This window comes from Schistocerca gregaria, chromosome 5 (assembly GCF_023897955.1).
Source record: "Schistocerca gregaria isolate iqSchGreg1 chromosome 5, iqSchGreg1.2, whole genome shotgun sequence".
Classification (NCBI taxonomy): domain Eukaryota; kingdom Metazoa; phylum Arthropoda; class Insecta; order Orthoptera; family Acrididae; genus Schistocerca; species Schistocerca gregaria.
In genome coordinates, this window is record NC_064924.1 from 224,883,956 (window position 1) to 224,896,140 (window position 12,185).

General features: G+C 36.0%; 1 protein-coding gene across 2 annotated transcripts in view; it reads left to right on the plus strand.

Annotated features, from left to right (window-relative positions):
* LOC126272812 (aldehyde dehydrogenase, dimeric NADP-preferring-like) overlaps positions 1–12,185 on the plus strand; it is a 199,988-nt gene that overhangs the window by 156,277 nt on the left and 31,526 nt on the right. The window lies entirely within an intron of this gene.

Consider the following 12,185-nt stretch of genomic DNA (forward strand, 5'->3'; position numbering starts at 1 on the left):
CCCTTTTCCTACTACCGAATTCCAGTCACCCATAACTATTACATTTTCGTCACCCTTCACTATCTGAATAATTTCTTTTATTTCATCATACATTTCTTCAATTTCTTCATCATCTGCAGAGCTAGTTGGCGTATAAACTTGTACTACTGTAGTACGTGTGGGCTTCGTATCTATCTTGGCCACAATAATGCGTTCACTATGCTATTTGTAGTAGCTTACCAGCATTCCCATTGTTTTATTCATTATTAAAGCTACTCCTGCATTACCCCTATTTGATTTTGTATTTATAACCCTGTAGTCATCTGACCAGAAGTCTTGTCCTCCTGCCACCAAACTTCACTAATTCCCACTATATCTAACTTTAACCTATCCATTTTTAAATTTTCTAACCTACCTGCCCGATTAAGTGATCTGACATGCCACACTCTGATCCGTAGAACGCCAGTTTTCTTTCTCCTGATAACGACATCCTCTTGAGTAGTCCCCGCCCGGAGATCCGAATGGGGGACTATTTTACCTCCGGAATATTTTACCCAAGAGGACGCCATCATCATTTAATCATACAGTAAAGCTGCATGCCCATGGGAAAAATTACGGCCGTAGTTTCCCCTTGCTTTCAGCCGTTCGCAATACCAGCACAGAAAGGCCGTTTTGGTTATTGTTACAAGGCCAGGTCAGTCAATCATCCAGACTATTGCCCTTGCAACTACTGAAAAGGCTGCTGCCCCTCTTCAGGAACCACACGATTGTCTGGCCTCTCAACAGATACCCCTCCATTGTGGTTGCACCTACGGTACGGCTATCTGTATCGCTGAGGCACGCAAGCCTCCCCACCAACGACAAGGTTCATGGTTCATGGGGGGGGGGGGGGGGGGCGGGGTAACAGTCCAAACTATATATTATTATTATTAGTGAGAAAAGTGCAGTTCATTTGAGCATTAATATACAAGTTCCTACAACTTTTTCTAGTCTTTGCTATAATCTGTTATAGTTTTTGTTCTCTTCATACAGGTTATAATGCAGTATTTTTTACACCCTTGTACACATAACATACATTTACACTCTTCACTCGGTTTGTGGGATTTGTTGTTGACACATACACTCCTGGAAATGGAAAAAAGAACACATTGACACCGGTGTGTCAGACCCACCATACTTGCTCCGGACACTGCGAGAGGGCTGTACAAGCAATGATCACACGCACGGCACAGCGAACACACCAGGAACCGCGGTGTTGGCCGTCGAATGGCGCTAGCTGTGCAGCATTTGTGCACCGCCGCCGTCAGTGTCAGCCAATTTGCCGTGGCATACGGAGCTCCATTGCAGTCTTTAACACTGGTAGCATGCCGCAACAGTGTGGACGTGAACCGTATGTGCAGTTGACGGACTTTGAGCGAAGGTGTATAGTGGGCATGCGGGAGGCCGGGTGGACGTACTGCCGAATTGCTCAACATGTGGGGCGTGAGGTCTCCACAGTACATCGATGTTGTCGCCAGTGGTCGGCGGAAGGTGCACGTGCCCGTCGACCTGGGGCCGGACCGCAGCGACGCACGGATGCACGCCAAGACCATAGGATCCTACGCAGTGTCGTAGGGGACCGCACCGCCCCTTCCCAGCAAATTAGGGACACTGTTGCTCCTGGGGTATCGGCGAGGACCATTCGCAACCGTCTCCATGAAGCTGGGCTACGGTCCCGCACACCGTTAGGCCGTCTTCCGCTCACGCCCCAACATCATGCAGCCCGCCTCCAGTGGTGTCGCGACAGGCGTGAATGGAGGGACGAATGGAGACGTGTCATCTTCAGCGATGAGAGTCGCTTCTGCCTTGGTGCCAATGATGGTCGTATGCGTGTTTGGCGCCGTGCAGGTGAGCGCCACAATCAGGACTGCATACGACCGAGGCACACAGGGCCAACACCTGGCATCATGGTGTGGGGAGCGATCTCCTACACTGGCCGTACACCTCTGGTGATCATCGAGGGGACACTGAATAGTGCACGGTACATCCAAACCGCCATCGAACCCATCGTTCTACCATTCCTAGACCGGCAAGGGAACTTGCTGTTCCAACAGGACAATGCACGTCCGCATGTATCCCGTGCCACCCAACGTGCTCTAGAAGGTGTAAGTCAACTACCGTGGCCAGCAAGATCTTCGGATCTGTCTCCCATTGAGCATGTTTGGGACTGGATGAAGCGTCGTCTCACGCGGTCTGCACGTCCAGCACGAACGCTGGCCAACTGAGGCACCAGGTGGAAATGGCATGGCAAGCCGTTCCAAAGGACTATATCCAGCATCTTTACGATCGTCTCCATGGGAGAATAGCAGCCTGCATTGCTGCGAAAGATGGATATACACTGTACTAGTGCCGACATTGTGCATGCTCTGTTGCCTGTGTCTATGTGCCTGTGGTTCTGTCAGTGTGATCATGTGATGTATCTGACCCCAGGAATGTGTCAATAAAGTTTCCCCTTCCTGGGCCAATGAATTCACGGTGTTTTTATTTCAATTTCCAGGAGTGTATTTTGTGATGAAATTTGTGTATTTATGTCTTGTTGTTTTAGGCCTCTTTTTATTTTTTTATTTATTTATTTGGTCCTGTTGATTGCATATTATACAGCCAGTGTACAAGTAATACAGGACAAGTCAATTGATGCAATTACAGTAGTACATTAACATTTATACATCACGTTGCACAGACATTGGTTTATTTTACAAGAGCAATTACTTGCATGCAATATTAAAGCCTGCTTTATGCCAAAATAGTTTAAGTGATTGTTTAAAATAGTAGAATAAGTGACAGTGCATATTTTTATGCTACTGACATATTTAAGGAAGTAAATTTTCTTCATGGTCATGGTTTGAATGAATACAAGTTTTAACTGCATTCCTTAAGAAGAGGTTTAAGTGAATGCTCAAGAGAGTGGGATACATGAGAGTTCACATTTTCTCATAATGAACAGATAAATTTACATTTTATCACCACAATTTCAGTTAAACTACAAGTAACAGCATCACACTTTATCTTTAAGGGAGTGCTTTTCATAGGCAGTTTCCCCCAGTCTTGTACATCATAACTCTAAGTATTCATTCATTTTATAGAAAGTTTGTTCGATGAGAAATAATTTTAGTTTCCTTTTGAAAATCTGTACATTACTTATTTCCTTTTTTATATTGATGGGGAGCTTATTGAAGACCTTTATAGCTGACTCAGTAACTCCCCTATGTACTTTAGTGAGAGATGCAGAGCCTTGATGAAAATTTTTCACCTGTCTTGTGTCATGGTTGTGGATGTCACAATTTTTCTGAAACAGTTCCCTGTTGTAGGCTACAAATAACATCAGTGAGTATATATACTGACCTGTGATGGTAAGTATCCTGAGAGATTTGAAGAGACCTCTGCAAGATGTCCCATTAGGGACCCCACATATTAGCATCACTGCTCGTTTTTGTATTCTGAAGACTTTTTCAACACCTGCAGCTTTTCCCCATGAGATTATGCCATAGGAGAGAACATAATGGAAATATGCAAAGTATGACAACAACATTATTTCTCTGTCTACTAACTGATGGAGAGCTCTTAGTGCAAAGCACGATGAGCTAAGTTTCTTGACCAGCTGATCAATTTGTTCTTTTCATCTTAGGTGACTGTCTATCTGGATACCTAGGAATTTTGTATGTGTGTTTTCATTAATTATGTGATTGTTAACATGTATTTCAGGAGCTTTATTTTTTTATTTTTTGTCAGAAACTGTATCATATTGATTTTTGAAATATTTAAGGTTAGGCTATTCACAGTGAACCATTTGTGTACTTGAGTAGAGACTGTCATGGCTGTATCCTGCATTGTGGAGTTGGGTCCTTTTATGAGGATACTTGTATCATTGGCAAAAATTACTATTTTTGCTCTGTTGTTAATTGTGATTGGTAGATCATTAATGTAAATCAGAAAAATTAATAGCCCAAGAATTGAGCCCTGTGGGACTCCATGCTTTATATTTCTCCAGTCTGATGTTAATGCTGTTCCTTTCCCCTTAAGACAGCCCTTCGCTTCCTGTTCTGTAAGTATGATTCTAACTAAGTCAAAGATTTGTCTTTAATGCCATATTATGGAAGCTTTTTTAAGAGTGTGTTGTGATCTACACAATCAAATGCCTTGGCAAGGTCACAAAATATCACCACTGGATACCTTTTGTAATTTAGTTCACCTAAAATTTCATCTGTTAGGTTAAATATAACTCTGTCTGTGGAGGAGCCCTTATGAAAGCCGAACTGTGTAGGAACCAGTAAGCCATTTTGTGTAGTGTGGCTATAAATCTTATCATACACTATTCTTTCAAATACCTTTGAGAATATTGGCAGCAGGGAGATGGGTCTATAGTTGGATATTTCATCCCTTGCTCCACTTTTGTGGATTGGCATCACTACTGCATGTTTTAACCTATCTGGGAACACGTCAGTTTCCATAGATTGGTTACACAAATAGCACAATATGTAACTCATTAAGCCTGCACATGATTTTAGAATCCTACTTGATATCCACAGGAATCTGAGTTTTTTAGTAATTTTATGGTTTTTTCAATTTCTTTAGGGGTTGTACTTCTGAAATGAAGTGCTACTTTAGATGTAATTTGCATGTGGTTAAGTAGTTCAATAGCTTCTGTGTGAGCCTGTTTACTATGGTTCACTGTTTTTTTATCTACAGAGAGAAAAAAAAGGTTGAAATCTGATGCTGCAGCGTTGTGTTTATTATTGTCAGGTTTTATGTTCCTATTTGTCTCACTTTTTATGGTGTGCCATATGGTTTTTATTTTATTGTTTGAATTGCTAATTTTTTGTGCATAGTGCAACTGTTTGGCCTTCTTTATTAAACTTGTTAGAATTTTACAATATTTCTTGTAATGTAACTTTACTGCTGCGTCTGTACTAGTCCTCTGTTGTATATACAGATCTCTCTTTTTGTTACATGATATTTTTACGCCAGTAGTTAGCCACTATTTCCTTTTACTACAGGTTTAGACGGTACACCATACATGATGACAGTAAATATCAGGTAGATATACTCAAAATGTCAAATAATTCATAATTAATGCAACTTAATGTTATACAGTCATATAAAATGATAACTGATGCTCTTCTTGGTTTCTAATTAGTAACTGAAAATGTGTTCCGAAACAAAATTATACACATACCAGACTGTGTGCATTTACGTAAGTACAAGACCAGCAGAAAAACTTCAAATCCAATTACTGTACTGGTACACCTAAAGTGAGTAATCTCTTAAATATTTCTTCATGAACACAAGTCTACATTAGTTAGCTACTCAATGCACAAGTCAAATACAGAAGTATTTCAACTACGGGTGGCATGCGTGTCAAATGGTCTACGCAGCCAAACTAAAATATGTTTTTCAAGAAAGAAATATACAATATTATTCTCATCCTAAACTTGTATTTCTAACATACTACTTCCAAGAAATTATAAGCCTATACAAAATGATATGATAATTATAATCATTAAGGAAGACAGCACCTCCACAACTGCTGCAATACACAGGCATTAATGTTATTTTGCTGAAATAAATTCATCATCACTACAGTGAAAACAGGAAATTTCATATGCACAGTTTATCATATGGGAATAAAATAGGTGATCAATAGGTTCATTTGTAAAAAAGAAATAAAAATTCATAATCAGTTTACTTCTTGGTCCATAGGGTTACACACATTTCCACCCCATACATTGCTGTCAGAATCACTTCCACATTCATTATCATATACACAAGTTAGTTCTTCACAATATTGATGAATATCAGTAATTTCATTGACAACATCATATATCAGTGAGCAGAGGATGTAATGACAGAAAGAGGTAACTTAGGTAGCTTAAAAGACAAAATAGTAATCAGCACAGAAGAATGACAAAATTAAGTATGTGCTACAACAGCTTAGGGACCATGTGATCACCAATGATATAGCTTACACAGGTTGTATGTACTCTTGAAGATTTTGCAACATGATCCCTTCACAATGAAGATTAATTATAATCATGTTTGCATAAGGAAAGTTATGCATGCATGTAAACAATACAATAAATTCATTTATACAACATTTGCATGCAAGACTAATCCTAGAAATAAAAAAAATAAGTAAAAATATACACATAATGTGAAAGCAAGTTGTAATAAAATTATAAACATGGCTCACCATACAAGCTGTAAAAGAATTTTGATAGTAAAGTTGTAATTAAATTATCCAAATTATACCAGGACAATAAAAATTTTCCATGTTATTTCAGAGATACTGATCCCAATCAATTTACTACTTAACTTTCCATTTCCTAACATTTTTATCTATCAGCATTTGTTCCTACATTACTACCAACTAAACTGGGAAACTTGCACAGGCATGCTATGCAAAAAAACTCTCACATATCGTCTTCCTGTTACATAAACTGAGAGGCTCTGTTAGTAGAACACTCCTACTATATGCATACTTTGCTTCTTCCACTCTCATCTCGCTTACGGGATTGTACTGTAGGGAAACGACCCAATTTCAAAGACTGTATTTAAATGGACTACCACCCAGAGACTTATGCAAGCAGCATCTTAAAGAATTAAATATAATGACAGTCCCTGGCTTGTATATTTACAGTTTCCTGATATAAGCCAAAGAAATTTTAAATAACTTTGACCTTAGGATGGCAACACATTCACATAATACAGGAAATGGACAAACAATTGACATACTGTTTGCCAGACTATCATTGATTCACGGCAGTTATAAGTATCTAGCACCCACATTTTTTTAACAAATTATCCAAAAGTGCACATTCTATGCCCATGGATAAATTTAAAGTAAAAGTAGCAAAAGGGATAAAAAGTAAAGTATTTTATACAGTTCAAGAGAGTGCAATAAATGATACTGAATTTTGATGGTACATTTTGTGAAAGGAGTATATATTACAAAATTAGAAATATAATATTATGCAAGCACTTTGTCTTGTCAAATATATGTATAAATAGATGTATACAATATATCTGTAACTTTTATTATATGACACCGATTGCATGTAAAATGTTTAAAGGTGAATAAGTATGAATGAATAAATGAATGAATACTTTCAGTTGGTACTTAGTTATTTATAATTACATCATTTTTCATCATTAATTACACATTTAATCATCATTAATTCACTAGCCCACATACTTGTTGTCATTAACAAGTCAACAGTTTAAACAAAACATTACTACTCATTATAATCACAAAATCCACAAATTTTGAGTTACTATGTTACATTTCCTCTTACTAATGACCATACTTTTAATTGTTCTTACAAATAACATAGAGCACTATAAATACATTCCATATGGCTGAGTGAATACAATCCACTGTATTTCATGATTACTAATTCCTAAACCTCCACCCAGTTCTGTTCATGAAAAATACTTCATAGTACTCTACAGTGGGACACCATCCTCATTGTCATAATCATCAATGTTACTATCCATGAACAACCCACACATCATAATAATCCATTAAGTATCCAAGAATTTCCTCATAATGTTATCTTCTCATAATAGTCCTCATTATTTGACAATAACCTTTAATTCTTCAATCACAGTACCACTCATCTAACTGCAACATCACAAATATTAAAAAAATCAATATTCATCTCATCAGAACTTCACTACAAATATAACATTCTTGACATCATTACTAATGCGTATTCCACATTTGGTTATCAAGATCATGGCAAAAACAAACTTTACTTACTTCTCCCAAGATTTTCAAGGTGTAAATGGTGTGACTTCACCAAAAAGCTTTCTCTTCCTTCAATTCTCAAGTTATTCCAAAGTATGAATGGGATGTATCATAAAGGCTGCCCCACATGATATTATTCCACAAATATCTCTATGTTCAATAAAGTGCTTAATAACACATTTACTCCACCAAAAGAATAATCATTACTCATAGACTTAATAGCTATAACATGACTTAAAAAACAACAAGTCTGGCTCTCTATCTGCCAAATAAATGATTTTATATTAATTCTAATTTCTTCAAATACAAGAAAGTGATTACTTAAATGCAACCCAAAAACCGAGCAAAATTAATGATCAAAGCATACAAAACATCATCCTAGTCCTAACTATTTAACATCTGAACTAGAAACATAATGACTAAGAAAAAACTGATGTAGAATTAATTTCAAAAGGTTCAGATTAATTTCCATTAGTTTAACATAATATTTGCAAATTCTGTGATAAACATGAATTCATATTGAATCTGTAAAGGTGAAATATAACATAATTAATGTGTGACATGTCTGCTGACTAATAGACAGTGGACATACATGACAGTAAGAGGTAACTGTGGTAGATTAAAGAATGAGTGAAGGAAAACACAATTCAGAAAGTGAATATGTAAAAATAGTGCTATATAACTCAGAAACCTATGTTTGGCAAGTATATAATATACAATGATTGTGTGTTTCCCTGAGGGAACACAGCATAATTCTGAAATCATGTAGTCAACGTAATTCCTCATACAAAACACTAAATAACAAAAATAGTAAATCACACCAGTATAATATAACAATATTTCTACAAAAAAAGCAAAACAAATGAAAGCACTAAATATACAGATTGTGTAAACACTATCTTCAAATGCTCATAGTACAACATAAATCAAAGTATAAAGCACAACATAGCAAAAGTCCTTTCACCAAAATGAAATAAAGAAAAAGTCTTTCAGTTCTTTCTTGAGGGCAAATTTGTGTACCTCTCTCTGAGCTCTCACACTTTCCTGTCTGGTGGTTTTTTAAATTCTTATTAATGGTACATTTCCAGTCACTATGTTATAACAACTATACGCAGTTCGAATTGTACATTTTACATCTATTGTCTCCCTTAGATCAACTGTCAAATCAAAACTGTGCAATTGTTGAACAGAGGCAAAATCAGCTTTACTTTTACTTACTTCAGTAACTTTTTCCCTTTATGTAACTGACAGGTCATAATTGTGAATTTTCTTATCAGCATCAAACGTTTCAGACAAATCAATATCATTTACTACATTACCACTTAAGTTTCTCCAGTTTATTTTAACTTTATTTATTTAATTATTTATTCATGTTCCATAGATCCAGTATACAAAAGAATTGCATGGATATGGAACCAATCACAATATAAATTAACACAGTAGCCTACTTGTATATGCTAACAAAAGTAAATTGCAATTGGAGTATAAGAAACAAAGCGTGTTAATAGTTACAGGCTTAAGCATTTTCTATGGTAAAACAGAGGTATAAAATGATAAAATAATAAATAACGGTTTTCCCTATTACAAACTATTCATTAGCAGGAATTTTATAGTGCCAATTGCCTGAACATGAATTCCCATACTGGTGTAAGACATATTAATTACAAAGTTTCTATAGCAAATATTACAAGTAAAGTATTACATCTAAGTTACAATGTTACATTAAAGAATTGATTAAGAGAGTAAAACACTTTTTCCAGAAGATATTCCTTCAATTTACTCTTAAATTTTGGCATTTCACTGGTAAGATTTTTTATGTGAGACGGGAGAACGTTAAACACCTTTATGCTTGAGTAGTATACTCCCTTTTGTATCAGACTCAAGTTTTTTCTGTCAACATGAAAGTCATGTTTTGTTCTTGTGTCATAGTCATTATAAGAAATATTGGTTTTATACATGTGTAGGTTCTTAGGTGAAAAGCACATAAAAGATAAGATATATTGTGAGGTCATTGTTAATATTTTGTGTGTTTTTATAAGATTTCTGCATGAATGATTCCTGTTAACTCCACTTATAATTCGAATTCCTCTTTTCTGAGTTACAAATACTTTATTTGCCTTTGGTTGGTTACCCCAGAATATTAAGCCATAGGATAACAATGAATGGAAATAGCCAGAATAAGCAGCCTTAACAGCATCACTATTAGCAGTTGTTGCTATAATACGTAGAGCATAAGTTGCTGAACTAAGTCTTTTTCTCAAGTCCAAGATATGGCAAGACTAATTTAATTTATTGTCAATGTGGAGGCCTAAAAATGTTGTTGAATAAACTTGGTATATATCTTGATCATTACAGCTTAGACTTATGTCATCCTTGTGAGACCCATGGAAATGTATAAACTGCAGTTTCTTTTAGATTTAAAGTTAGGCCATTGCATCTGAACCACTTATGAAGATCATGGAACACAAAGTTGGCAGATGATGCAATATCATTTTCAGGTGTTTTTTCAATTATAAGGGATGTGTCTGCAAAAATAGTAAATTTGATGGTAGCCTTAGAACAGTGAGGAAGGTCATTAATATAAATAAGAAAGAGAAAAGGGCCAAGCACCGAACCTTGCGGCGCACATACACTAACTGTTCCCCAGCCAGATGAAGCTATTGAGCCATCTTCATGATTCAGCAATACCCTCTGCTTTCTGTCAGGTATGATCTGAGCCACATTTTCACTGCGTCAGTTAAACCATAATAGGTTGCTTTTGAAAGGAGGATTTCATGGCTCACACAGTCAAAGGCTTTGGTTAAGTCACAAAAAATACCAACTGAAGCCAATTTATTGATCAGTGCTTCTAGAACATTATTAGTAAAGGAGAATATGCCATCATCAGTTGACAGGCCTGATTGGAAATCAAATTGGAATTGACTAAGAGCCTTGTGGAAATTCATGTGTTCTACAATTTTCCTTTGCATCAGTTTCTCGAGAACTTTGGAGAACATGTTAAAAGGGATATAGGGCGGTAGTTAGAAGCACCAGTTTTTCCCCCCTTCTTGAACAATGGTTTCACATCGGCATACTTCATTCTATCAGGGACAATACCTTGTCGAAGGGATTCATTAAATATATGGCAAAGTGTTACACAAATGGCATTATGACTATGTTTAAGTACCTTAGTGGAGATATTATCAAAGCCAGATAACATTTTGGTTGGCATTTTAGTGATGATCCTTTTCACTTCAGTGACTGTAACTGGGGCTATGAGCATTTGATTAATTTTGCACAGACCAGACCCTTTCAGAAGGTCCATAGCCTCATTTACTGAACACCTACAGCCAGTTTTCTCAGAAGCTGTTAGAAAGTGCTCATTTAAGAATGTTTCAACTGCATTTGTTTCTTTAATTAAATTACCGCACTGTTTACAAAATTCATTCAGATACTTCTCCCACCATTCAAGCTGCAATTTTTCACAAAATTTAAATTATGTTTACTGAAGCAATTCCTTACATACAATGGATTTTGAATAATTTTCTGCTCTTAATGATGAAATCCCATCTGTTTTTGATAACTCAAATACCTTAGATTCACTTTCATTATACAGAAATGTTGACAATGTCTGATAATAGCTTTTCAACCTTGAACTTCATTACAGCATTAATAATTTCAATAGTTTTGAACACTTTTCTGATTCTTTGGACAAATTAAGTTTGACACCAAAAGCATCATCTTTGGAGCAGTCTTCCTTGTTCCCAAACTTATGAACACACTTGAATCTGCATTTGTTGGTTGGAGTCCAAATTTGGACAAAATTTTGTGAAATGTTGGTTACAGCATCTGGAATCTTGTTTCAGGTCACAAAAGTTTGATTCAGTCTACACACACCGTTAGTTCACCTTCAAAAAATTATGGTTTTCATATAAATGGGATCAGCTAAGTTTCCATGAGGGAAAACAGTTAAAACATCTAACTTTAAAAAATATTTGTGACTAGGGTATGGAAATTTATATAAGATTAAGAATGAATTTTTGAACTGAAGGCATTGGAAATAGGTTGTGTACAGAACACAGAAAATATGAAACACTCTAAAAACCAAATATTTGTTAATGTTCTTGAAAAATGTCAAAACTCAGATCATTGTTTGCATTGCTATAAGAATGCATATAAAATAATTATAGTCAATTCTTAGGGTATGCAGATAATGCTTTCCCATTAATAACTGTCGTAACACATATATAAACATGAAGGAGCAGAACTCTACAGACTGGTGGCAAATATCACAACTTGAAAACTAGTTGTCATTTTAAGACACTAGCTTTCCTGCAAATTATACTATTTGTATCAGTATTAATTACACACAGAATACAACTTCTCTGAATTGTACTTCTTTATTAATTACAAATTCATGAATGTTGTCTTTAGTTAGATGTAC